Source organism: Pseudophryne corroboree, chromosome 9, assembly GCF_028390025.1.
Source record: "Pseudophryne corroboree isolate aPseCor3 chromosome 9, aPseCor3.hap2, whole genome shotgun sequence".
Lineage (NCBI taxonomy): Eukaryota > Metazoa > Chordata > Amphibia > Anura > Myobatrachidae > Pseudophryne > Pseudophryne corroboree.
In genome coordinates this window covers 302679401-302700455 of record NC_086452.1, presented here as the reverse complement: position 1 = coordinate 302700455, position 21055 = coordinate 302679401, and the positions used below count along the sequence as shown (strand labels likewise).

At 41.2% G+C, this 21055-nt stretch overlaps 14 non-coding genes and 76 pseudogenes across 14 annotated transcripts; all 90 read right to left on the bottom strand.

Moving 5' to 3' along the window:
• Positions 1–78: 78 nt before the first annotated feature.
• LOC134963158 (5S ribosomal RNA) lies at positions 79–197 on the bottom strand (annotated as a pseudogene).
• Positions 198–304: 107 nt separating this feature from the next.
• LOC134964496 (5S ribosomal RNA) lies at positions 305–423 on the bottom strand (annotated as a pseudogene).
• Positions 424–530: 107 nt separating this feature from the next.
• Positions 531–649, bottom strand: LOC134963436 (5S ribosomal RNA; annotated as a pseudogene).
• Positions 650–757: 108 nt separating this feature from the next.
• On the bottom strand, positions 758–876 carry LOC134964305 (5S ribosomal RNA; annotated as a pseudogene).
• A 107-nt stretch (positions 877–983) lies between these two features.
• Positions 984–1102, bottom strand: LOC134962181 (5S ribosomal RNA; annotated as a pseudogene).
• A 107-nt stretch (positions 1103–1209) lies between these two features.
• Positions 1210–1328, bottom strand: LOC134959156 (5S ribosomal RNA). Its single transcript, XR_010187232.1, has one exon. It is a non-coding gene; the product is annotated as a 5S ribosomal RNA (ribosomal RNA).
• Positions 1329–1435: 107 nt separating this feature from the next.
• LOC134963157 (5S ribosomal RNA) lies at positions 1436–1554 on the bottom strand (annotated as a pseudogene).
• Positions 1555–1661: 107 nt separating this feature from the next.
• On the bottom strand, positions 1662–1780 carry LOC134960993 (5S ribosomal RNA). The gene has a single exon (XR_010187837.1). It is a non-coding gene; the product is annotated as a 5S ribosomal RNA (ribosomal RNA).
• A 107-nt stretch (positions 1781–1887) lies between these two features.
• On the bottom strand, positions 1888–2006 carry LOC134962309 (5S ribosomal RNA; annotated as a pseudogene).
• A 107-nt stretch (positions 2007–2113) lies between these two features.
• LOC134962802 (5S ribosomal RNA) lies at positions 2114–2232 on the bottom strand. The gene has a single exon (XR_010188064.1). It is a non-coding gene; the product is annotated as a 5S ribosomal RNA (ribosomal RNA).
• Positions 2233–2339: 107 nt separating this feature from the next.
• Positions 2340–2458, bottom strand: LOC134964823 (5S ribosomal RNA; annotated as a pseudogene).
• Positions 2459–2566: 108 nt separating this feature from the next.
• Positions 2567–2685, bottom strand: LOC134959036 (5S ribosomal RNA; annotated as a pseudogene).
• Positions 2686–2792: 107 nt separating this feature from the next.
• Positions 2793–2911, bottom strand: LOC134960835 (5S ribosomal RNA; annotated as a pseudogene).
• Positions 2912–3018: 107 nt separating this feature from the next.
• LOC134960834 (5S ribosomal RNA) lies at positions 3019–3137 on the bottom strand (annotated as a pseudogene).
• A 322-nt stretch (positions 3138–3459) lies between these two features.
• On the bottom strand, positions 3460–3578 carry LOC134964991 (5S ribosomal RNA; annotated as a pseudogene).
• A 107-nt stretch (positions 3579–3685) lies between these two features.
• On the bottom strand, positions 3686–3804 carry LOC134960071 (5S ribosomal RNA; annotated as a pseudogene).
• A 107-nt stretch (positions 3805–3911) lies between these two features.
• LOC134963383 (5S ribosomal RNA) lies at positions 3912–4030 on the bottom strand (annotated as a pseudogene).
• A 107-nt stretch (positions 4031–4137) lies between these two features.
• Positions 4138–4256, bottom strand: LOC134963917 (5S ribosomal RNA; annotated as a pseudogene).
• A 323-nt stretch (positions 4257–4579) lies between these two features.
• On the bottom strand, positions 4580–4698 carry LOC134961031 (5S ribosomal RNA; annotated as a pseudogene).
• A 108-nt stretch (positions 4699–4806) lies between these two features.
• LOC134958931 (5S ribosomal RNA) lies at positions 4807–4925 on the bottom strand (annotated as a pseudogene).
• Positions 4926–5032: 107 nt separating this feature from the next.
• On the bottom strand, positions 5033–5151 carry LOC134962823 (5S ribosomal RNA; annotated as a pseudogene).
• Positions 5152–5258: 107 nt separating this feature from the next.
• LOC134962855 (5S ribosomal RNA) lies at positions 5259–5377 on the bottom strand (annotated as a pseudogene).
• Positions 5378–5484: 107 nt separating this feature from the next.
• On the bottom strand, positions 5485–5603 carry LOC134960866 (5S ribosomal RNA; annotated as a pseudogene).
• Positions 5604–5711: 108 nt separating this feature from the next.
• On the bottom strand, positions 5712–5830 carry LOC134958915 (5S ribosomal RNA; annotated as a pseudogene).
• A 107-nt stretch (positions 5831–5937) lies between these two features.
• LOC134964590 (5S ribosomal RNA) lies at positions 5938–6056 on the bottom strand (annotated as a pseudogene).
• A 107-nt stretch (positions 6057–6163) lies between these two features.
• On the bottom strand, positions 6164–6282 carry LOC134963842 (5S ribosomal RNA). Its single transcript, XR_010188160.1, has one exon. It is a non-coding gene; the product is annotated as a 5S ribosomal RNA (ribosomal RNA).
• Positions 6283–6389: 107 nt separating this feature from the next.
• LOC134962308 (5S ribosomal RNA) lies at positions 6390–6508 on the bottom strand (annotated as a pseudogene).
• A 107-nt stretch (positions 6509–6615) lies between these two features.
• Positions 6616–6734, bottom strand: LOC134962790 (5S ribosomal RNA). Its single transcript, XR_010188063.1, has one exon. It is a non-coding gene; the product is annotated as a 5S ribosomal RNA (ribosomal RNA).
• Positions 6735–6841: 107 nt separating this feature from the next.
• On the bottom strand, positions 6842–6960 carry LOC134964821 (5S ribosomal RNA; annotated as a pseudogene).
• A 334-nt stretch (positions 6961–7294) lies between these two features.
• Positions 7295–7413, bottom strand: LOC134960831 (5S ribosomal RNA; annotated as a pseudogene).
• Positions 7414–7520: 107 nt separating this feature from the next.
• On the bottom strand, positions 7521–7639 carry LOC134960792 (5S ribosomal RNA; annotated as a pseudogene).
• A 107-nt stretch (positions 7640–7746) lies between these two features.
• On the bottom strand, positions 7747–7865 carry LOC134961268 (5S ribosomal RNA; annotated as a pseudogene).
• A 107-nt stretch (positions 7866–7972) lies between these two features.
• On the bottom strand, positions 7973–8091 carry LOC134959155 (5S ribosomal RNA). Its single transcript, XR_010187230.1, has one exon. It is a non-coding gene; the product is annotated as a 5S ribosomal RNA (ribosomal RNA).
• Positions 8092–8198: 107 nt separating this feature from the next.
• Positions 8199–8317, bottom strand: LOC134963156 (5S ribosomal RNA; annotated as a pseudogene).
• A 107-nt stretch (positions 8318–8424) lies between these two features.
• Positions 8425–8543, bottom strand: LOC134964495 (5S ribosomal RNA; annotated as a pseudogene).
• A 107-nt stretch (positions 8544–8650) lies between these two features.
• Positions 8651–8769, bottom strand: LOC134963435 (5S ribosomal RNA; annotated as a pseudogene).
• A 108-nt stretch (positions 8770–8877) lies between these two features.
• LOC134964303 (5S ribosomal RNA) lies at positions 8878–8996 on the bottom strand (annotated as a pseudogene).
• A 107-nt stretch (positions 8997–9103) lies between these two features.
• LOC134962180 (5S ribosomal RNA) lies at positions 9104–9222 on the bottom strand (annotated as a pseudogene).
• Positions 9223–9329: 107 nt separating this feature from the next.
• LOC134959154 (5S ribosomal RNA) lies at positions 9330–9448 on the bottom strand. Its single transcript, XR_010187229.1, has one exon. It is a non-coding gene; the product is annotated as a 5S ribosomal RNA (ribosomal RNA).
• Positions 9449–9555: 107 nt separating this feature from the next.
• Positions 9556–9674, bottom strand: LOC134963155 (5S ribosomal RNA; annotated as a pseudogene).
• Positions 9675–9781: 107 nt separating this feature from the next.
• On the bottom strand, positions 9782–9900 carry LOC134960981 (5S ribosomal RNA). The gene has a single exon (XR_010187836.1). It is a non-coding gene; the product is annotated as a 5S ribosomal RNA (ribosomal RNA).
• A 107-nt stretch (positions 9901–10007) lies between these two features.
• Positions 10008–10126, bottom strand: LOC134962306 (5S ribosomal RNA; annotated as a pseudogene).
• A 107-nt stretch (positions 10127–10233) lies between these two features.
• Positions 10234–10352, bottom strand: LOC134962778 (5S ribosomal RNA). The gene has a single exon (XR_010188062.1). It is a non-coding gene; the product is annotated as a 5S ribosomal RNA (ribosomal RNA).
• A 107-nt stretch (positions 10353–10459) lies between these two features.
• On the bottom strand, positions 10460–10578 carry LOC134964819 (5S ribosomal RNA; annotated as a pseudogene).
• Positions 10579–10686: 108 nt separating this feature from the next.
• Positions 10687–10805, bottom strand: LOC134959035 (5S ribosomal RNA; annotated as a pseudogene).
• Positions 10806–10912: 107 nt separating this feature from the next.
• On the bottom strand, positions 10913–11031 carry LOC134960830 (5S ribosomal RNA; annotated as a pseudogene).
• A 107-nt stretch (positions 11032–11138) lies between these two features.
• LOC134961257 (5S ribosomal RNA) lies at positions 11139–11257 on the bottom strand (annotated as a pseudogene).
• A 107-nt stretch (positions 11258–11364) lies between these two features.
• Positions 11365–11483, bottom strand: LOC134962701 (5S ribosomal RNA; annotated as a pseudogene).
• A 107-nt stretch (positions 11484–11590) lies between these two features.
• Positions 11591–11709, bottom strand: LOC134959682 (5S ribosomal RNA; annotated as a pseudogene).
• Positions 11710–11816: 107 nt separating this feature from the next.
• Positions 11817–11935, bottom strand: LOC134963154 (5S ribosomal RNA; annotated as a pseudogene).
• A 107-nt stretch (positions 11936–12042) lies between these two features.
• On the bottom strand, positions 12043–12161 carry LOC134964494 (5S ribosomal RNA; annotated as a pseudogene).
• A 107-nt stretch (positions 12162–12268) lies between these two features.
• On the bottom strand, positions 12269–12387 carry LOC134962621 (5S ribosomal RNA; annotated as a pseudogene).
• Positions 12388–12495: 108 nt separating this feature from the next.
• Positions 12496–12614, bottom strand: LOC134964301 (5S ribosomal RNA; annotated as a pseudogene).
• Positions 12615–12721: 107 nt separating this feature from the next.
• LOC134962179 (5S ribosomal RNA) lies at positions 12722–12840 on the bottom strand (annotated as a pseudogene).
• Positions 12841–12947: 107 nt separating this feature from the next.
• LOC134960224 (5S ribosomal RNA) lies at positions 12948–13066 on the bottom strand (annotated as a pseudogene).
• A 107-nt stretch (positions 13067–13173) lies between these two features.
• On the bottom strand, positions 13174–13292 carry LOC134962928 (5S ribosomal RNA; annotated as a pseudogene).
• A 107-nt stretch (positions 13293–13399) lies between these two features.
• LOC134960840 (5S ribosomal RNA) lies at positions 13400–13518 on the bottom strand (annotated as a pseudogene).
• Positions 13519–13625: 107 nt separating this feature from the next.
• On the bottom strand, positions 13626–13744 carry LOC134963865 (5S ribosomal RNA; annotated as a pseudogene).
• Positions 13745–13852: 108 nt separating this feature from the next.
• LOC134962874 (5S ribosomal RNA) lies at positions 13853–13971 on the bottom strand (annotated as a pseudogene).
• Positions 13972–14078: 107 nt separating this feature from the next.
• LOC134962305 (5S ribosomal RNA) lies at positions 14079–14197 on the bottom strand (annotated as a pseudogene).
• A 107-nt stretch (positions 14198–14304) lies between these two features.
• On the bottom strand, positions 14305–14423 carry LOC134963153 (5S ribosomal RNA; annotated as a pseudogene).
• A 107-nt stretch (positions 14424–14530) lies between these two features.
• LOC134960969 (5S ribosomal RNA) lies at positions 14531–14649 on the bottom strand. Its single transcript, XR_010187835.1, has one exon. It is a non-coding gene; the product is annotated as a 5S ribosomal RNA (ribosomal RNA).
• Positions 14650–14756: 107 nt separating this feature from the next.
• LOC134962304 (5S ribosomal RNA) lies at positions 14757–14875 on the bottom strand (annotated as a pseudogene).
• Positions 14876–14982: 107 nt separating this feature from the next.
• LOC134962766 (5S ribosomal RNA) lies at positions 14983–15101 on the bottom strand. The gene has a single exon (XR_010188061.1). It is a non-coding gene; the product is annotated as a 5S ribosomal RNA (ribosomal RNA).
• A 107-nt stretch (positions 15102–15208) lies between these two features.
• LOC134964818 (5S ribosomal RNA) lies at positions 15209–15327 on the bottom strand (annotated as a pseudogene).
• A 108-nt stretch (positions 15328–15435) lies between these two features.
• On the bottom strand, positions 15436–15554 carry LOC134959033 (5S ribosomal RNA; annotated as a pseudogene).
• A 107-nt stretch (positions 15555–15661) lies between these two features.
• On the bottom strand, positions 15662–15780 carry LOC134960829 (5S ribosomal RNA; annotated as a pseudogene).
• Positions 15781–15887: 107 nt separating this feature from the next.
• LOC134960791 (5S ribosomal RNA) lies at positions 15888–16006 on the bottom strand (annotated as a pseudogene).
• Positions 16007–16113: 107 nt separating this feature from the next.
• Positions 16114–16232, bottom strand: LOC134962700 (5S ribosomal RNA; annotated as a pseudogene).
• Positions 16233–16339: 107 nt separating this feature from the next.
• LOC134959680 (5S ribosomal RNA) lies at positions 16340–16458 on the bottom strand (annotated as a pseudogene).
• Positions 16459–16565: 107 nt separating this feature from the next.
• On the bottom strand, positions 16566–16684 carry LOC134963152 (5S ribosomal RNA; annotated as a pseudogene).
• Positions 16685–16791: 107 nt separating this feature from the next.
• Positions 16792–16910, bottom strand: LOC134964493 (5S ribosomal RNA; annotated as a pseudogene).
• Positions 16911–17017: 107 nt separating this feature from the next.
• LOC134962620 (5S ribosomal RNA) lies at positions 17018–17136 on the bottom strand (annotated as a pseudogene).
• Positions 17137–17244: 108 nt separating this feature from the next.
• On the bottom strand, positions 17245–17363 carry LOC134964300 (5S ribosomal RNA; annotated as a pseudogene).
• Positions 17364–17470: 107 nt separating this feature from the next.
• Positions 17471–17589, bottom strand: LOC134962178 (5S ribosomal RNA; annotated as a pseudogene).
• A 107-nt stretch (positions 17590–17696) lies between these two features.
• LOC134959153 (5S ribosomal RNA) lies at positions 17697–17815 on the bottom strand. The gene has a single exon (XR_010187228.1). It is a non-coding gene; the product is annotated as a 5S ribosomal RNA (ribosomal RNA).
• A 107-nt stretch (positions 17816–17922) lies between these two features.
• On the bottom strand, positions 17923–18041 carry LOC134962926 (5S ribosomal RNA; annotated as a pseudogene).
• Positions 18042–18148: 107 nt separating this feature from the next.
• On the bottom strand, positions 18149–18267 carry LOC134961456 (5S ribosomal RNA; annotated as a pseudogene).
• Positions 18268–18374: 107 nt separating this feature from the next.
• LOC134963864 (5S ribosomal RNA) lies at positions 18375–18493 on the bottom strand (annotated as a pseudogene).
• Positions 18494–18601: 108 nt separating this feature from the next.
• On the bottom strand, positions 18602–18720 carry LOC134962873 (5S ribosomal RNA; annotated as a pseudogene).
• Positions 18721–18827: 107 nt separating this feature from the next.
• On the bottom strand, positions 18828–18946 carry LOC134962303 (5S ribosomal RNA; annotated as a pseudogene).
• A 107-nt stretch (positions 18947–19053) lies between these two features.
• On the bottom strand, positions 19054–19172 carry LOC134963151 (5S ribosomal RNA; annotated as a pseudogene).
• Positions 19173–19279: 107 nt separating this feature from the next.
• LOC134960957 (5S ribosomal RNA) lies at positions 19280–19398 on the bottom strand. The gene has a single exon (XR_010187833.1). It is a non-coding gene; the product is annotated as a 5S ribosomal RNA (ribosomal RNA).
• Positions 19399–19505: 107 nt separating this feature from the next.
• LOC134962302 (5S ribosomal RNA) lies at positions 19506–19624 on the bottom strand (annotated as a pseudogene).
• Positions 19625–19731: 107 nt separating this feature from the next.
• On the bottom strand, positions 19732–19850 carry LOC134962754 (5S ribosomal RNA). The gene has a single exon (XR_010188060.1). It is a non-coding gene; the product is annotated as a 5S ribosomal RNA (ribosomal RNA).
• A 107-nt stretch (positions 19851–19957) lies between these two features.
• On the bottom strand, positions 19958–20076 carry LOC134964817 (5S ribosomal RNA; annotated as a pseudogene).
• A 108-nt stretch (positions 20077–20184) lies between these two features.
• Positions 20185–20303, bottom strand: LOC134959032 (5S ribosomal RNA; annotated as a pseudogene).
• A 107-nt stretch (positions 20304–20410) lies between these two features.
• LOC134960828 (5S ribosomal RNA) lies at positions 20411–20529 on the bottom strand (annotated as a pseudogene).
• A 107-nt stretch (positions 20530–20636) lies between these two features.
• Positions 20637–20755, bottom strand: LOC134960790 (5S ribosomal RNA; annotated as a pseudogene).
• A 107-nt stretch (positions 20756–20862) lies between these two features.
• On the bottom strand, positions 20863–20981 carry LOC134962699 (5S ribosomal RNA; annotated as a pseudogene).
• Between the last annotated feature and the right edge of the window lie 74 nt (positions 20982–21055).

Here is a 21055-nt window from a genome sequence, read left to right as displayed (position 1 = left end):
TACTTCTAACTACTGGTAAATAAATGAAAAAGTTTGAAAATGGAATGCCTCAACAGAACGGAGTTGGTAGTATAAAAATATCTGCAGCACCTTGCATTCCCAGGTGGTTTCCCACCCAAATACTAACCAGGCTCAGCACTGCTTAGTTTCCAAGATCAGATGAGATTGGGCGTATCCAGTGTGGTGTGGCTGTAGATGAACTTTGCGGTTTCTGTTAGAACTTTTCTACTTCTAGCTACTGGTACATAAATGAATAGGTTTGAAAATGGAATGCATCAACAGAATGGAATTGGCAGTATAAAAATAACTCCAGCACCTTGTATTCCCAGGTTGTCTCACATTCAAGTACTAACCAGGCCCAACACTTCTTAGCTTCCAAGATCAGATGAGATTGGGCGAATCCAGTGTGGTGTGGCTGTAGATAAGCCTTGAGGTTTCTGTTAGAACTTTTCTACTTCTAACTACTTGTACATAAATGAATACGTTTGAAAAAGGAATGCATCAATAGAATGATGTTGGCAGTATAAAAACACCTACAGCACCTTGTATTTCCAGGTGGTCTCCCATACGAGTACTAACCAGGCCCAACACTTCTTAGCTTTCAAGATCAGATGAGATTGGGCGAATCCTGTGTGGTGTGGCTGTAGATGAGCTTTGTTGTTTCTATTTAGAACTTTTCTTCTTCTAACTAATGGTACATAAATGAATAAGTTTGAAAATGGAATGCATCAACAGAATGGTGTTGGCAGTATAAAAATACCTGCAGCACCTTGTATTCCCAGGTGGTCTCCCATTCAAGTACTAACCAAGCCCAACACTGCTTATCTTCAAAGATCAGATGATATTGGGCGTATCCAGTGTGTTGTGGCTGTAGATAAGCTTTGAGGTTTCTGTTAGAACTTTTCTACTTCTAACTACTGGTACATAAATGAATACGTTTGAAAATGGAATGCATCAACAGAACGGTGTTGGCAGTATAAAAATACCTACAGCACCTTGTATTGCCAGGTGGTCTCCCATCCAAGTACTAACCAGGCCCAACACTGCTAAGCTTCCAAGATCAGATGAGATTGGTCGTATCCAGTGTGGTGTGGCTGCAGATGAGCTTTGTGGTTTTTGTTAGAACTTTTCTACTTCTAACTACTGGTACATAAATGAATAAGTTTGAAAATGGAATGCATCAACAGAACGGTGTTGGCAGTATAAAAATACCTGCAGCACCTTGTATTCCCAGGTGGTCTCCCATCCAAGTACTAACCAAGCCCAACACTGCTTAGCTTCCAAGATCAGATGAGATTGAGCGTATCCAGTGTGGTGTGGCTGTAGATAATCTTTGTGGTTTCTGTTAGAACTTTTCTACTTCTAACTACTGGTAAATAAATGAAAAAGTTTGAAAATGGAATGCCTCAACAGAACGGAGTTGGCAGTATAAAAATATCTGCAGCACCTTGCATTCCCAGGTGGTTTCCCACCCAAATACTAACCAGGCTCAGCACTGCTTAGTTTCCAAGATCAGATGAGATTGGGCGTATCCAGTGTGGTGTGGCTGTAGATGAACTTTGCAGTTTCTGTTAGAACTTTTCTACTTATAGCTACTGGTACACAAATGAATAAGTTTGAAAATGGAATGCATCAACAGAACGGTGTTGGCAGTATAAAAATACATACAGCACCTTGTATTCCCAGGTGGTCTCCCATCTAAGTACTAACCAGGCCCAACACTGCTTAGCTTCCAAGATCAGATGAGATTGGGCGTATCCAGTGTGGTGTGGCTGTAGATGAGCTTTGTGGTTTCTATTAGAACTTTTCTACTTCTAACTAATGGTACATAAATGAATAAGTTTGAAAATAGAATGTATCAACAGTACGGTATTGGCAGTATAAAAATACCTACAGCACCTTGTATTGCCAGGTGGTCTCCCATCCAAGTACTAACCAGGCCCAACACTGCTAAGTTTCCAAGATCAGATGAGATTGGGCGTATCCAGTGTGGTGTGGCTGCAGATGAGCTTTGTGGTTTTTGTTAGAACTTTTCTACTTCTAACTACTGGTACATAAATGAATATGTTTGAAAATGGAATACATCAACAGAACGGTGTTGGCAGTATAAAAATGCCTACAGCACCTCATATTCCCAGGTGGTCTCCCAGCCAAGTACTAAACAGGCCCAACACTGCTTAGCTTCCAAGATCAGATGAGATTGGGCGTGTCCAGTGTGGTGTGGCTGTAGATGTGCTTTGTGGTTTCTGTTAGAACTTTTCTACTTCTAACTACTGGTAAATAAATAAAAAAGTTAGAAAATGGAATGCATCAACAGAACGGAGTTGGCAGTATAAAAATATCTGCAGCACCGTGCATTCCCAGGAGGTTTCCCATCCAAATTCTAACCAGGCCCAGCACTGATTCATTTCCAAGATCAGATGAGATTGAGCGTATCCAGTGTGGTGTGGCTGTAGATGAGCTTTGCGGTTTCTGTTAGAACTTTTCTACTTCTAGCTACTGGTACATAACTGAATACGTTTGAAAATAGAATGCATCAACAGAATGGTGTTGGCAGTATAAAAAAAACCTACAGCACCTTGTGTTCCCAGGTTGTCTCACATCCAAGTACTAACCAGGCCCAACACTTCTAAACTTCCAACATCAGATGAGATTGGGCGTATCCAGTGTGTTGTGGCTGTAGATAAGCTTTGTGGTTTCTGTTAGAACTTTTCTACTTCTATCTACTGGTACATAAATGAATAAGATTGAAAATGGAATGCATCAACAGAACGGTGTTGGCAGTATAAAAAAACCTACAGCACCTTGTATTGCCAGGTGGTCTCCCATCCAAAAACTAACCAGGCCCAACACTGCTTAGCTTCCAAGATCAGAAGAGATTGGGCGTATCCAGTGAGGTGTGGCTGTAGATGAGCTTTGTGGTTTCTGTTAGAACTTTTCTACTTCTAACTACTGGTACATAAATGAATAAGATTGAAATTGGAATGCATCAACAGAACGGTGTTGGCAGTATAAAAAAACCTACAGCACCTTGTATTGCCAGGTGGTCTCCCATCCAAAAACTAACCAGGCCCAACACTGCTTAGCTTCCAAGATCAGAAGAGATTGGGCGTATCCAGTGAGGTGTGGCTGTAGATGAGCTTTGTGGTTTCTGTTAGAACTTTTCTACTTCCAACTACTGGTACATAAATGAATAAGTTTGAAAATGGAATGCATCAACAGAACGGTGTTGGCAGTATAAAATTACCTACAGCACCTTGTATTCCCAGGTGGTCTCCCATCCAAGCCCAACACTGCTTAGCTTTCAAGATCAGATGAGATTGGGTGCATCCAGTGTGGTGTGGCTGTAGATGAGCTTTGCGGTTTCTGTTAGAACTTTTCTACTTCTAGCTACTGGTACATAAATGAATAAGTTTGAAAATGGAATGCATCAACAGAACGGTGTTGGCAGTATAAAAATACCTGTAGCATCTTGTATTCCCAGGTGGTCTCCCATCCAAGTACTAACCAGTCCAAAAACTGCTTAGCTTCCAAGCTCAGATGAGATTGAGTGTATCCAGTGTGGAGTGGCTCTAGATGAGCTTTGTGGTTTCTGTTAGAACTTATCTACTTCTAACTACTGGTACATAAATGAATAAGTTTGAAAATGGAATGCATCAACAGAACGGTTTTGGCAGTATAAAAATACCTACAACACCTTTTATTCCCAGGTGGTCTCCCATCCAAGTACTAACCAGGCCCAACACTGCTTAGCTTCCAAGATCAGATGAGATTGGGCGTATCCAGTGTGGTGTGGCTGCAGCCGAGCTTTGTGGTTTCTGTTAGAACTTTTCTACTTCTAACTACTGGTACATAAATGAATAAGATTAAAAATGGAATGCATCAACAGAACGGTGTTGGCAGTATAAAAATATCTACAGCACCTCGTATACCCAGGTTATCTCCCACCCAAGTACTAAACAGGCCCAACACTGCTTAGCTTCCAAGATCAGATGAGATTGGTCGTATCCAGTGTGGTGTGGCTGTAGGTGAGCTTTGTGGTTTCTGTTAGAACTTTTCTACTTCTAACTACTGGTAAATAAATGAAAAAGTTTGAAAATGGAATGCATCAACAGAACGGAGTTGGCAGTATAAAAATATCTGCAGCACCTTGCATTCCCAGGAGGTTTCCCATCCAAATACTAACCAGGCCCAGCACTGCTTAGTTTCCAACATCAGATGAGATTGGGTGTATCCAGTGTGATGTGGCTGTAGAAGAGATTTGCGGTTTCTGTTAGAACTTTTCTACTTCTAGCTACTGGTACATAAATAAATAAGTTTGAAAATGGAATGCTTCAACAGAATGGTGTTGGCAATATAAAAATACCTACAGCACCTTGTATTCCCAGGTGGCCTCCCATCCAAGTACTAACCAGGCCCAACACTTCTAAGCTTCCAAGATCAGATGAGATTAGTGTGGTGTGGCTGTAGATGAGTTTTGTGGTTTCTGTTAGAACTTTTCTACTTCTAACTACTGGTACATAAATGAATAAGTTTGAAAATGGAATGCATCAACAGAACGGTGTTTGAAGTATAAAAATACCTACAGCACCTTGTATTGCCAGGTGGTCTCCCCTCCAAGTACTAACCAGGACCAACACTGCTTAGCTTCCAAGATCAGATGAGATTGGGCGTATCCAGTGTGGTGTGGCTGTAGATGAGCTTTGTGGTTTCTGTTGGAACTTTTCTACTTCTAACTACTGGTAAATAAATGAACAAAGTTTGAAAATGGAATGCATCAACAGAACGGAGTTGGCAGTATAAAAATATCTGCAGCACCTTGCATTCCCAGGTGGTTTCCCATCCAAATACTAACCAGGCCCAGCACTGCTTAGTTTCCAAGGTCAGAAGAGATTAGCCGTATCCACTGTGGTGTGGCTGTAGATTAACTTTGCGGTTTCTGTTAGAACTTTTCTACTTCTAGCTACTGGTACATAAATGAATAAGTTTGAAAATGGAATGCATCAACAGAATGGTGTTGGCAGTATAAAAATACCTCCAGCAACTTGTATTCCCAGGTTGTCTCCCATCCAAGTACTAACCAGGCCCAACACTTCTTAGCTTCCAAGATCAGATGAGATTGGGCGTATCCAGTGTGGTGTGGCTGTAGATGAGTTTTGTGGTTTCTGTTAGAACTTTTCTACTTCTAACTACTGGTACATAAATGAATAAGTTTGAAAATGGAATGCATCAACAGAACGGTGTTTGCAGTATAAAAATACCTACAGCACCTTCTATTGCCAGGTGGTCTCCCATCCAAGTACTAACCAGGACCAACACTGCTTAGCTTCCAAGATCAGATGAGATTGGGCGTATCCAGTGTTGTGTGGCTGTAGATGAGCTTTGTGGTTTCTGTTAGAACTTTTCTACTTCTAACTACTGGTACATAAATGAATAAGATTGAAAATGGAATGCATCAACAGAACAGTGTTGGCAGTATAAAAATACCTACAGCACCTTGTATTCCCAGGTGGTCTCCCATCCAAGTACTAACCAGGCCCAACACTGCTTAGCTTCCAAGATCAGATGATACTGTGTGCACCCAGTGTGGTGTGGCTGTAGATGAGCTTTATGGTTTCTGTTGGAACTTTTCTACTTCTAACTACTGGTAAATAAATGAACAAAGTTTGAAAATGGAATGCATCAACAGAACGGAGTTGGCAGTATAAAAATGTCTGCAGCACCTTGCATTCCCAGGTGGTTTCCCATCCAAATACTAACCAGGCCCAGCACTGCTTAGTTTCCAAGGTCAGAAGAGATTGGCCGTATCCACTGTGGTGTGGCTGTAGATTAACTTTGCGGTTTCTGTTAGAACTTTTCTACTTCTAGCTACTGGTACATAAATGAATAAGTTTGAAAATGGAATGCATCAACAGAATGGTGTTGGCAGTATAAAAATACCTCCAGCAACTTGTATTCCCAGGTTGTCTCCCATCCAAGTACTAACCAGGCCCAACACTTCTTAGCTTTCAAGATCAAATTAGATTGGGTGTATCCAGTGTGGTGTGGCTGTAGATGAGCTTTGTGGTTTCTGTTAGAACTTTTCTACTACTAGCTACTGGTACATAAATGAATAAGTTTGAAAATGGAATGCATCAACAGAACGGTGTTGGCAGTACAAAAATACCTACAGCACCTTGTATTCCCAGGTGGTCTCCCATCTAAGTACTAACCAGGCCCAACACTGCTTAGCTTCCAAGATCAGATGAGATTGGGCGTATCCAGTGTGGTGTGGCTGTAGATGAGCTTTGTGGTTTCTATTAGAACTTTTCTACTTCTAACTAATGGTACATAAATGAATAAGTTTGAAAATAGAATGTATCAACAGTACGGTATTGGCAGTATAAAAATACCTACAGCACCTTGTATTGCCAGGTGGTCTCCCATCCAAGTACTAACCAGGCCCAACACTGCTAAGTTTCCAAGATCAGATGAGATTGGGCGTATCCAGTGTGGTGTGGCTGCAGATGAGCTTTGTGGTTTTTGTTAGAACTTTTCTACTTCTAACTACTGGTACATAAATGAATATGTTTGAAAATGGAATACATCAACAGAACGGTGTTGGCAGTATAAAAATGCCTACAGCACCTCATATTCCCAGGTGGTCTCCCAGCCAAGTACTAAACAGGCCCAACACTGCTTAGCTTCCAAGATCAGATGAGATTGGGCGTGTCCAGTGTGGTGTGGCTGTAGATGTGCTTTGTGGTTTCTGTTAGAACTTTTCTACTTCTAACTACTGGTAAATAAATAAAAAAGTTAGAAAATGGAATGCATCAACAGAACGGAGTTGGCAGTATAAAAATATCTGCAGCACCGTGCATTCCCAGGAGGTTTCCCATCCAAATTCTAACCAGGCCCAGCACTGATTCATTTCCAAGATCAGATGAGATTGAGCGTATCCAGTGTGGTGTGGCTGTAGATGAGCTTTGCGGTTTCTGTTAGAACTTTTCTACTTCTAGCTACTGGTACATAACTGAATACGTTTGAAAATAGAATGCATCAACAGAATGGTGTTGGCAGTATAAAAAAAACCTACAGCACCTTGTGTTCCCAGGTTGTCTCACATCCAAGTTCTAACCAGGCCCAACACTTCTAAACTTCCAACATCAGATGAGATTGGGCGTATCCAGTGTGTTGTGGCTGTAGATGAGCTTTGTGGTTTCTGTTAGAACTTTTCTACTTCTATCTACTGGTACATAAATGAATAAGATTGAAAATGGAATGCATCAACAGAACGGTGTTGGCAGTATAAAAAAACCTACAGCACCTTGTATTGCCAGGTGGTCTCCCATCCAAAAACTAACCAGGCCCAACACTGCTTAGCTTCCAAGATCAGAAGAGATTGGGCGTATCCAGTGAGGTGTGGCTGTAGATGAGCTTTGTGGTTTCTGTTAGAACTTTTCTACTTCTAACTACTGGTACATAAATGAATAAGATTGAAATTGGAATGCATCAACAGAACGGTGTTGGCAGTATAAAAATACCTACAGCACCTTGTATTCCCAGGTGGTCTCCCATCCAAGTACTAACCAGGCACAACACTGCTTAGCTTCCAAGATCAGATGAGATTGTGCGTATCCAGTGTGGTGTGGCTGAAGATGAGCTTTGTGATTTCTGTTAGAACTTTTCTACTTCTAGCTACTGGTACATTAATGAATAAGTTTGAAAATGGAATGCATCAACAGAACGGTGTTGGCAGTATAAAGATACCTACAGCACCTCGTATTCCCAGTTGGTCTCCCACCAAAGTACTAAACAGGCCCAACACTGCTTAGCTTCCAAGATCAGATGAGATTGTTTGTATCCAGTGTAGTCTGGCTGTAGATGAGTTTGGTGGTTTCTGTTAGTACTTTTCTACTTCTAACTACTGGTACATAAATGAATAAGTTTGAAAATGGAATGCATCAACAGAACGGTGTTGGCAGTATAAAAATACCTGCAGCACCTTGTATTCCCAGGTGGTCTCCCATCCAAGTACTAACCAAGCCCAACACTGCTTAGCTTCCAAGATCAGATGAGATTGAGCGTATCCAGTGTGGTGTGGCTGTAGATAATCTTTGTGGTTTCTGTTAGAACTTTTCTACTTCTAACTACTGGTAAATAAATGAAAAAGTTTGAAAATGGAATGCCTCAACAGAACGGAGTTGGTAGTATAAAAATATCTGCAGCACCTTGCATTCCCAGGTGGTTTCCCACCCAAATACTAACCAGGCTCAGCACTGCTTAGTTTCCAAGATCAGATGAGATTGGGCGTATCCAGTGTGGTGTGGCTGTAGATGAACTTTGCGGTTTCTGTTAGAACTTTTCTACTTCTAGCTACTGGTACATAAATGAATAGGTTTGAAAATGGAATGCATCAACAGAATGGAATTGGCAGTATAAAAATAACTCCAGCACCTTGTATTCCCAGGTTGTCTCACATTCAAGTACTAACCAGGCCCAACACTTCTTAGCTTCCAAGATCAGATGAGATTGGGCGAATCCAGTGTGGTGTGGCTGTAGATAAGCCTTGAGGTTTCTGTTAGAACTTTTCTACTTCTAACTACTTGTACATAAATGAATACGTTTGAAAAAGGAATGCATCAATAGAATGATGTTGGCAGTATAAAAACACCTACAGCACCTTGTATTTCCAGGTGGTCTCCCATACGAGTACTAACCAGGCCCAACACTTCTTAGCTTTCAAGATCAGATGAGATTGGGCGAATCCTGTGTGGTGTGGCTGTAGATGAGCTTTGTTGTTTCTATTTAGAACTTTTCTTCTTCTAACTAATGGTACATAAATGAATAAGTTTGAAAATGGAATGCATCAACAGAATGGTGTTGGCAGTATAAAAATACCTGCAGCACCTTGTATTCCCAGGTGGTCTCCCATTCAAGTACTAACCAAGCCCAACACTGCTTATCTTCAAAGATCAGATGATATTGGGCGTATCCAGTGTGTTGTGGCTGTAGATAAGCTTTGAGGTTTCTGTTAGAACTTTTCTACTTCTAACTACTGGTACATAAATGAATACGTTTGAAAATGGAATGCATCAACAGAACGGTGTTGGCAGTATAAAAATACCTACAGCACCTTGTATTGCCAGGTGGTCTCCCATCCAAGTACTAACCAGGCCCAACACTGCTAAGCTTCCAAGATCAGATGAGATTGGTCGTATCCAGTGTGGTGTGGCTGCAGATGAGCTTTGTGGTTTTTGTTAGAACTTTTCTACTTCTAACTACTGGTACATAAATGAATAAGTTTGAAAATGGAATGCATCAACAGAACGGTGTTGGCAGTATAAAAATACCTGCAGCACCTTGTATTCCCAGGTGGTCTCCCATCCAAGTACTAACCAAGCCCAACACTGCTTAGCTTCCAAGATCAGATGAGATTGAGCGTATCCAGTGTGGTGTGGCTGTAGATAATCTTGGTGGTTTCTGTTAGAACTTTTCTACTTCTAACTACTGGTAAATAAATGAAAAAGTTTGAAAATGGAATGCCTCAACAGAACGGAGTTGGCAGTATAAAAATATCTGCAGCACCTTGCATTCCCAGGTGGTTTCCCACCCAAATACTAACCAGGCTCAGCACTGCTTAGTTTCCAAGATCAGATGAGATTGGGCGTATCCAGTGTGGTGTGGCTGTAGATGAACTTTGCGGTTTCTGTTAGAACTTTTCTACTTATAGCTACTGGTACACAAATGAATAAGTTTGAAAATGGAATGCATCAACAGAACGGTGTTGGCAGTATAAAAATACATACAGCACCTTGTATTCCCAGGTGGTCTCCCATCTAAGTACTAACCAGGCCCAACACTGCTTAGCTTCCAAGATCAGATGAGATTGGGCGTATCCAGTGTGGTGTGGCTGTAGATGAGCTTTGTGGTTTCTATTAGAACTTTTCTACTTCTAACTAATGGTACATAAATGAATAAGTTTGAAAATAGAATGTATCAACAGTACGGTATTGGCAGTATAAAAATACCTACAGCACCTTGTATTGCCAGGTGGTCTCCCATCCAAGTACTAACCAGGCCCAACACTGCTAAGTTTCCAAGATCAGATGAGATTGGGCGTATCCAGTGTGGTGTGGCTGCAGATGAGCTTTGTGGTTTTTGTTAGAACTTTTCTACTTCTAACTACTGGTACATAAATGAATATGTTTGAAAATGGAATACATCAACAGAACGGTGTTGGCAGTATAAAAATGCCTACAGCACCTCATATTCCCAGGTGGTCTCCCAGCCAAGTACTAAACAGGCCCAACACTGCTTAGCTTCCAAGATCAGATGAGATTGGGCGTGTCCAGTGTGGTGTGGCTGTAGATGTGCTTTGTGGTTTCTGTTAGAACTTTTCTACTTCTAACTACTGGTAAATAAATAAAAAAGTTAGAAAATGGAATGCATCAACAGAACGGAGTTGGCAGTATAAAAATATCTGCAGCACCGTGCATTCCCAGGAGGTTTCCCATCCAAATTCTAACCAGGCCCAGCACTGATTCATTTCCAAGATCAGATGAGATTGAGCGTATCCAGTGTGGTGTGGCTGTAGATGAGCTTTGCGGTTTCTGTTAGAACTTTTCTACTTCTAGCTACTGGTACATAACTGAATACGTTTGAAAATAGAATGCATCAACAGAATGGTGTTGGCAGTATAAAAAAAACCTACAGCACCTTGTGTTCCCAGGTTGTCTCACATCCAAGTACTAACCAGGCCCAACACTTCTAAACTTCCAACATCAGATGAGATTGGGCGTATCCAGTGTGTTGTGGCTGTAGATAAGCTTTGTGGTTTCTGTTAGAACTTTTCTACTTCTATCTACTGGTACATAAATGAATAAGATTGAAAATGGAATGCATCAACAGAACGGTGTTGGCAGTATAAAAAAACCTACAGCACCTTGTATTGCCAGGTGGTCTCCCATCCAAAAACTAACCAGGCCCAACACTGCTTAGCTTCCAAGATCAGAAGAGATTGGGCGTATCCAGTGAGGTGTGGCTGTAGATGAGCTTTGTGGTTTCTGTTAGAACTTTTCTACTTCTAACTACTGGTACATAAATGAATAAGATTGAAATTGGAATGCATCAACAGAACGGTGTTGGCAGTATAAAAATACCTACAGCACCTTGTATTCCCAGGTGGTCTCCCATCCAAGTACTAACCAGGCACAACACTGCTTAGCTTCCAAGATCAGATGAGATTGTGCGTATCCAGTGTGGTGTGGCTGAAAATGAGCTTTGTGATTTCTGTTAGAACTTTTCTACTTCTAGCTACTGGTACATTAATGAATAAGTTTGAAAATGGAATGCATCAACAGAACGGTGTTGGCAGTATAAAGATACCTACAGCACCTCGTATACCCAGTTGGTCTCCCACCAAAGTACTAAACAGGCCCAACACTGCTTAGCTTCCAAGATCAGATGAGATTGTTTGTATCCAGTGTAGTCTGGCTGTAGATGAGTTTGGTGGTTTCTGTTAGTACTTTTCTACTTCTAACTACTGGTACATAAATGAATAAGTTTGAAAATGGAATGCATCAACAGAACGGTGTTGGCAGTATAAAAATACCTGCAGCACCTTGTATTCCCATGTGGTCTCCCATCCAAGTACTAACCAAGCCCAACACTGCTTAGCTTCCAAGATCAGATGAGATTGAGCGTATCCAGTGTGGTGTGGCTGTAGATAATCTTTGTGGTTTCTGTTAGAACTTTTCTACTTCTAACTACTGGTAAATAAATGAAAAAGTTTGAAAATGGAATGCCTCAACAGAACGGAGTTGGCAGTATAAAAATATCTGCAGCACCTTGCATTCCCAGGTGGTTTCCCACCCAAATACTAACCAGGCTCAGCACTGCTTAGTTTCCAAGATCAGATGAGATTGGGCGTATCCAGTGTGGTGTGGCTGTAGATGAACTTTGCGGTTTCTGTTAGAACTTTTCTACTTCTAGCTACTGGTACATAAATGAATAGGTTTGAAAATGGAATGCATCAACAGAATGGAATTGGCAGTATAAAAATAACTCCAGCACCTTGTATTCCCAGGTTGTCTCACATTCAAGTACTAACCAGGCCCAACACTTCTTAGCTTCCAAGATCAGATGAGATTGGGCGAATCCAGTGTGGTGTGGCTGTAGATAAGCCTTGAGGTTTCTGTTAGAACTTTTCTACTTCTAACTACTTGTACATAAATGAATACGTTTGAAAAAGGAATGCATCAATAGAATGATGTTGGCAGTATAAAAACACCTACAGCACCTTGTATTTCCAGGTGGTCTCCCATCCGAGTACTAACCAGGCCCAACACTTCTTAGCTTTCAAGATCAGATGAGATTGGGCGAATCCTGTGTGGTGTGGCTGTAGATGAGCTTTGTTGTTTCTATTTAGAACTTTTCTTCTTCTAACTAATGGTACATAAATGAATAAGTTTGAAAATGGAATGCATCAACAGAATGGTGTTGGCAGTATAAAAATACCTGCAGCACCTTGTATTCCCAGGTGGTCTCCCATTCAAGTACTAACCAAGCCCAACACTGCTTATCTTCAAAGATCAGATGATATTGGGCGTATCCAGTGTGTTGTGGCTGTAGATAAGCTTTGAGGTTTCTGTTAGAACTTTTCTACTTCTAACTACTGGTACATAAATGAATACGTTTGAAAATGGAATGCATCAACAGAACGGTGTTGGCAGTATAAAAATACCTACAGCACCTTGTATTGCCAGGTGGTCTCCCATCCAAGTACTAACCAGGCCCAACACTGCTAAGCTTCCAAGATCAGATGAGATTGGTCGTATCCAGTGTGGTGTGGCTGCAGATGAGCTTTGTGGTTTTTGTTAGAACTTTTCTACTTCTAACTACTGGTACATAAATGAATAAGTTTGAAAATGGAATGCATCAACAGAACGGTGTTGGCAGTATAAAAATACCTGCAGCACCTTGTATTCCCAGGTGGTCTCCCTTCCAAGTACTAACCAAGCCCAACACTGCTTAGCTTCCAAGATCAGATGAGATTGAGCGTATCCAGTGTGGTGTGGCTGTAGATAATCTTTGTGGTTTCTGTTAGAACTTTTCTACTTCTAACTACTGGTAAATAAATGAAAAAGTTTGAAAATGGAATGCCTCAACAGAACGGAGTTGGCAGTATAAAAAAATCTGCAGCACCTTGCATTCCCAGGTGGTTTCCCACCCAAATACTAACCAGGCTCAGCACTGCTTAGTTTCCAAGATCAGATGAGATTGGGCGTATCCAGTGTGGTGTGGCTGTAGATGAACTTTGCGGTTTCTGTTAGAACTTTTCTACTTATAGCTACTGGTATACAAATGAATAAGTTTGAAAATGGAATGCATCAACAGAACGGTGTTGGCAGTATAAAAATACATACAGAACCTTGTATACCCAGGTGGTCTCCCATCTAAGTACTAACCAGGCCCAACACTGCTTAGCTTCCAAGATCAGATGAGATTGGGCGTATCCAGTGTGGTGTGGCTGTAGATGAGCTTTGTGGTTTCTATTAGAACTTTTCTACTTCTAACTAATGGTACATAAATGAATAAGTTTGAAAATGGAATGCATCAACAGTACGGTATTGGCAGTATAAAAATACCTACAGCACCTTGTATTGCCAGGTGGTCTCCCATCCAAGCACTAACCAGGCCCAACACTGCTAAGCTTCCAAGATCAGATGAGATTGGGCGTATCCAGTGTGGTGTGGCTGAACATGAGCTTTGTGGTTTCTATTTAGAACTTTTCTACTTCTAACTACTGGTACATAAATGAATAAGTTTGAAAATGGAATGCATCAACAGTACGGTATTGGCAGTATAAAAATACCTGCAGCACCTTGTATTCCCAGGTGATCTCCCATCAAAGTACTAACCAGTCCCAACACTGCTTAGCTTCCAAGATCAGATGAGATTGGGCGTATCCAGTGTTGTGTGGCTGTAGATGAGCTTTGTGGTTTCTATTAGAACTTTTCTACTTCTAACTAATGGTACATAAATTAATAAGTTTGAAAATAGAATGCATCAACAGTACGGTATTGGCAGTATAAAAATACCTACAGCACCTTGTATTGCCAGGTGGTCTCCCATCCAAGTACTAACCAGGCCCAACACTGCTAAGTTTCCAAGATCAGATGAGATTGGGCGTATCCAGTGTGGTGTGGCTGCAGATGAGCTTTGTGGTTTCTGTTAGAACTTTTCTACTTCTAACTACTGGTAAATAAATGAAAAAGTTTGAAAATGGAATGCCTCAACAGAACGGAGTTGGCAGTATAAAAATATCTGCAGCACCTTGCATTCCCAGGTGGTTTCCCACCCAAATACTAACCAGGCTCAGCACTGCTTAGTTTCCAAGATCAGATGAGATTGGGCGTATCCAGTGTGGTGTGGCTGTAGATGAACTTTGCGGTTTCTGTTAGAACTTTTCTACTTATAGCTACTGGTACACAAATGAATAAGTTTGAAAATGGAATGCATCAACAGAACGGTGTTGGCAGTATAAAAATACATACAGCACCTTGTATTCCCAGGTGGTCTCCCATCTAAGTACTAACCAGGCCCAACACTGCTTAGCTTCCAAGATCAGATGAGATTGGGCGTATCCAGTGTGGTGTGGCTGTAGATGAGCTTTGTGGTTTCTATTAGAACTTTTCTACTTCTAACTAATGGTACATAAATGAATAAGTTTGAAAATAGAATGTATCAACAGTACGGTATTGGCAGTATAAAAATACCTACAGCACCTTGTATTGCCAGGTGGTCTCCCATCCAAGTACTAACCAGGCCCAACACTGCTAAGTTTCCAAGATCAGATGAGATTGGGCGTATCCAGTGTGGTGTGGCTGCAGATGAGCTTTGTGGTTTTTGTTAGAACTTTTCTACTTCTAACTACTGGTACATAAATGAATATGTTTGAAAATGGAATACATCAACAGAACGGTGTTGGCAGTATAAAAATGCCTACAGCACCTCATATTCCCAGGTGGTCTCCCAGCCAAGTACTAAACAGGCCCAACACTGCTTAGCTTCCAAGATCAGATGAGATTGGGCGTGTCCAGTGTGGTGTGGCTGTAGATGTGCTTTGTGGTTTCTGTTAGAACTTTTCTACTTCTAACTACTGGTAAATAAATAAAAAAGTTAGAAAATGGAATGCATCAACAGAACGGAGTTGGCAGTATAAAAATATCTGCAGCACCGTGCATTCCCAGGAGGTTTCCCATCCAAATTCTAACCAGGCCCAGCACTGATTCATTTCCAAGATCAGATGAGATTGAGCGTATCCAGTGTGGTGTGGCTGTAGATGAGCTTTGCGGTTTCTGTTAGAACTTTTCTACTTCTAGCTACTGGTACATAACTGAATACGTTTGAAAATAGAATGCATCAACAGAATGGTGTTGGCAGTATAAAAAAAACCTACAGCACCTTGTGTTCCCAGGTTGTCTCACATCCAAGTACTAACCAGGCCCAACACTTCTAAACTTCCAACATCAGATGAGATTGGGCGTATCCAGTGTGTTGTGGCTGTAGATAAGCTTTGTGGTTTCTGTTAGAACTTTTCTACTTCTATCTACTGGTACATAAATGAATAAGATTGAAAATGGAATGCATCAACAGAACGGTGTTGGCAGTATAAAAAAACCTACAGCACCTTGTATTGCCAGGTGGTCTCCCATCCAAAAACTAACCAGGCCCAACACTGCTTAGCTTCCAAGATCAGAAGAGATTGGGCGTATCCAGTGAGGTGTGGCTGTAGATGAGCTTTGTGGTTTCTGTTAGAACTTTTCTACTTCTAACTACTGGTACATAAATGAATAAGATTGAAATTGGAATGCATCAACAGAACGGTGTTGGCAGTATAAAAATACCTACAGCACCTTGTATTCCCAGGTGGTCTCCCATCCAAGTACTAACCAGGCACAACACTGCTTAGCTTCCAAGATCAGATGAGATTGTGCGTATCCAGTGTGGTGTGGCTGAAGATGAGCTTTGTGATTTCTGTTAGAACTTTTCTACTTCTAGCTACTGGTACATTAATGAATAAGTTTGAAAATGGAATGCATCAACAGAACGGTGTTGGCAGTATAAAGATACCTACAGCACCTCGTATACCCAGTTGGTCTCCCACCAAAGTACTAAACAGGCCCAACACTGCTTAGCTTCCAAGATCAGATGAGATTGTTTGTATCCAGTGTAGTCTGGCTGTAGATGAGTTTGGTGGTTTCTGTTAGTACTTTTCTACTTCTAACTACTGGTACATAAATGAATAAGTTTGAAAATGGAATGCATCAACAGAACGGTGTTGGCAGTATAAAAATACCTGCAGCACCTTGTATTCCCATGTGGTCTCCCATCCAAGTACTAACCAAGCCCAACACTGCTTAGCTTCCAAGATCAGATGAGATTGAGCGTATCCAGTGTGGTGTGGCTGTAGATAATCTTTGTGGTTTCTGTTAGAACTTTTCTACTTCTAACTACTGGTAAATAAATGAAAAAGTTTGAAAATGGAATGCCTCAACAGAACGGAGTTGGCAGTATAAAAATATCTGCAGCACCTTGCATTCCCAGGTGGTTTCCCACCCAAATACTAACCAGGCTCAGCACTGCTTAGTTTCCAAGATCAGATGAGATTGGGCGTATCCAGTGTGGTGTGGCTGTAGATGAACTTTGCGGTTTCTGTTAGAACTTTTCTACTTCTAGCTACTGGTACATAAATGAATAGGTTTGAAAATGGAATGCATCAACAGAATGGAATTGGCAGTATAAAAATAACTCCAGCACCTTGTATTCCCAGGTTGTCTCACATTCAAGTACTAACCAGGCCCAACACTTCTTAGCTTCCAAGATCAGATGAGATTGGGCGAATCCAGTGTGGTGTGGCTGTAGATAAGCCTTGAGGTTTCTGTTAGAACTTTTCTACTTCTAACTACTTGTACATAAATGAATACGTTTGAAAAAGGAATGCATCAATAGAATGATGTTGGCAGTATAAAAACACCTACAGCACCTTGTATTTCCAGGTGGTCTCCCATCCGAGTACTAACCAGGCCCAACACTTCTTAGCTTTCAAGATCAGATGAGATTGGGCGAATCCTGTGTGGTGTGGCTGTAGATGAGCTTTGTTGTTTCTATTTAGAACTTTTCTTCTTCTAACTAATGGTACATAAATGAATAAGTTTGAAAATGGAATGCATCAACAGAATGGTGTTGGCAGTATAAAAATACCTGCAGCACCTTGTATTCCCAGGTGGTCTCCCATTCAAGTACTAACCAAGCCCAACACTGCTTATCTTCAAAGATCAGATGATATTGGGCGTATCCAGTGTGTTGTGGCTGTAGATAAGCTTTGAGGTTTCTGTTAGAACTTTTCTACTTCTAACTACTGGTACATAAATGAATACGTTTGAAAATGGAATGCATCAACAGAACGGTGTTGGCAGTATAAAAATACCTACAGCACCTTGTATTGCCAGGTGGTCTCCCATCCAAGTACTAACCAGGCCCAACACTGCTAAGCTTCCAAGATCAGATGAGATTGGTCGTATCCAGTGTGGTGTGGCTGCAGATGAGCTTTGTGGTTTTTGTTAGAACTTTTCTACTTCTAACTACTGGTACATAAATGAATAAGTTTGAAAATGGAATGCATCAACAGAACGGTGTTGGCAGTATAAAAATACCTGCAGCACCTTGTATTCCCAGGTGGTCTCCCATCCAAGTACTAACCAAGCCCAACACTGCTTAGCTTCCAAGATCAGATGAGATTGAGCGTATCCAGTGTGGTGTGGCTGTAGATAATCTTTGTGGTTTCTGTTAGAACTTTTCTACTTCTAACTACTGGTAAATAAATGAAAAAGTTTGAAAATGGAATGCCTCAACAGAACGGAGTTGGCAGTATAAAAAAATCTGCAGCACCTTGCATTCCCAGGTGGTTTCCCACCCAAATACTAACCAGGCTCAGCACTGCTTAGTTTCCAAGATCAGATGAGATTGGGCGTATCCAGTGTGGTGTGGCTGTAGATGAACTTTGCGGTTTCTGTTAGAACTTTTCTACTTATAGCTACTGGTATACAAATGAATAAGTTTGAAAATGGAATGCATCAACAGAACGGTGTTGGCAGTATAAAAATACATACAGAACCTTGTATACCCAGGTGGTTTCCCATCTAAGTACTAACCAGGCCCAACACTGCTTAGCTTCCAAGATCAGATGAGATTGGGCGTATCCAGTGTGGTGTGGCTGTAGATGAGCTTTGTGGTTTCTATTAGAACTTTTCTACTTCTAACTAATGGTACATAAATGAATAAGTTTGAAAATGGAATGCATCAACAGTACGGTATTGGCAGTATAAAAATACCTACAGCACCTTGTATTGCCAGGTGGTCTCCCATCCAAGCACTAACCAGGCCCAACACTGCTAAGCTTCCAAGATCAGATGAGATTGGGCGTATCCAGTGTGGTGTGGCTGAACATGAGCTTTGTGGTTTCTATTTAGAACTTTTCTACTTCTAACTACTGGTACATAAATGAATAAGTTTGAAAATGGAATGCATCAACAGTACGGTATTGGCAGTATAAAAATACCTGCAGCACCTTGTATTCCCAGGTGATCTCCCATCAAAGTACTAACCAGTCCCAACACTGCTTAGCTTCCAAGATCAGATGAGATTGGGCGTATCCAGTGTTGTGTGGCTGTAGATGAGCTTTGTGGTTTCTATTAGAACTTTTCTACTTCTAACTAATGGTACATAAATTAATAAGTTTGAAAATAGAATGCATCAACAGTACGGTATTGGCAGTATAAAAATACCTACAGCACCTTGTATTGCCAGGTGGTCTCCCATCCAAGTACTAACCAGGCCCAACACTGCTAAGTTTCCAAGATCAGATGAGATTGGGCGTATCCAGTGTGGTGTGGCTGCAGATGAGCTTTGTGGTTTCTGTTAGAACTTTTCTACTTCTAACTACTGGTAAATAAATGAAAAAGTTTGAAAATGGAATGCCTCAACAGAACGGAGTTGGCAGTATAAAAATATCTGCAGCACCTTGCATTCCCAGGTGGTTTCCCACCCAAATACTAACCAGGCTCAGCACTGCTTAGTTTCCAAGATCAGATGAGATTGGGCGTATCCAGTGTGGTGTGGCTGTAGATGAACTTTGCGGTTTCTGTTAGAACTTTTCTACTTATAGCTACTGGTACACAAATGAATAAGTTTGAAAATGGAATGCATCAACAGAACGGTGTTGGCAGTATAAAAATACATACAGCACCTTGTATTCCCAGGTGGTCTCCCATCTAAGTACTAACCAGGCCCAACACTGCTTAGCTTCCAAGATCAGATGAGATTGGGCGTATCCAGTGTGGTGTGGCTGTAGATGAGCTTTGTGGTTTCTATTAGAACTTTTCTACTTCTAACTAATGGTACATAAATGAATAAGTTTGAAAATAGAATGTATCAACAGTACGGTATTGGCAGTATAAAAATACCTACAGCACCTTGTATTGCCAGGTGGTCTCCCATCCAAGTACTAACCAGGCCCAACACTGCTAAGTTTCCAAGATCAGATGAGATTGGGCGTATCCAGTGTGGTGTGGCTGCAGATGAGCTTTGTGGTTTTTGTTAGAACTTTTCTACTTCTAACTACTGGTACATAAATGAATATGTTTGAAAATGGAATACATCAACAGAACGGTGTTGGCAGTATAAAAATGCCTACAGCACCTCATATTCCCAGGTGGTCTCCCAGCCAAGTACTAAACAGGCCCAACACTGCTTAGCTTCCAAGATCAGATGAGATTGGGCGTGTCCAGTGTGGTGTGGCTGTAGATGTGCTTTGTGGTTTCTGTTAGAACTTTTCTACTTCTAACTACTGGTAAATAAATAAAAAAGTTAGAAAATGGAATGCATCAACAGAACGGAGTTGGCAGTATAAAAATATCTGCAGCACCGTGCATTCCCAGGAGGTTTCCCATCCAAATTCTAACCAGGCCCAGCACTGATTCATTTCCAAGATCAGATGAGATTGAGCGTATCCAGTGTGGTGTGGCTGTAGATGAGCTTTGCGGTTTCTGTTAGAACTTTTCTACTTCTAGCTACTGGTACATAACTGAATACGTTTGAAAATAGAATGCATCAACAGAATGGTGTTGGCAGTATAAAAAAAACCTACAGCACCTTGTGTTCCCAGGTTGTCTCACATCCAAGTACTAACCAGGCCCAACACTTCTAAACTTCCAACATCAGATGAGATTGGGCGTATCCAGTGTGTTGTGGCTGTAGATAAGCTTTGTGGTTTCTGTTAGAACTTTTCTACTTCTATCTACTGGTACATAAATGAATAAGATTGAAAATGGAATGCATCAACAGAACGGTGTTGGCAGTATAAAAAAACCTACAGCACCTTGTATTGCCAGGTGGTCTCCCATCCAAAAACTAACCAGGCCCAACACTGCTTAGCTTCCAAGATCAGAAGAGATTGGGCGTATCCAGTGAGGTGTGGCTGTAGATGAGCTTTGTGGTTTCTGTTAGAACTTTTCTACTTCTAACTACTGGTACATAAATGAATAAGATTGAAATTGGAATGCATCAACAGAACGGTGTTGGCAGTATAAAAATACCTACAGCACCTTGTATTCCCAGGTGGTCTCCCATCCAAGTACTAACCAGGCACAACACTGCTTAGCTTCCAAGATCAGATGAGATTGTGCGTATCCAGTGTGGTGTGGCTGAAGATGAGCTTTGTGATTTCTGTTAGAACTTTTCTACTTCTAGCTACTGGTACATTAATGAATAAGTTTGAAAATGGAATGCATCAACAGAACGGTGTTGGCAGTATAAAGATACCTACAGCACCTCGTATACCCAGTTGGTCTCCCACCAAAGTACTAAACAGGCCCAACACTGCTTAGCTTCCAAGATCAGATGAGATTGTTTGTATCCAGTGTAGTCTGGCTGTAGATGAGTTTGGTGGTTTCTGTTAGTACTTTTCTACTTCTAACTACTGGTACATAAATGAATAAGTTTGAAAATGGAA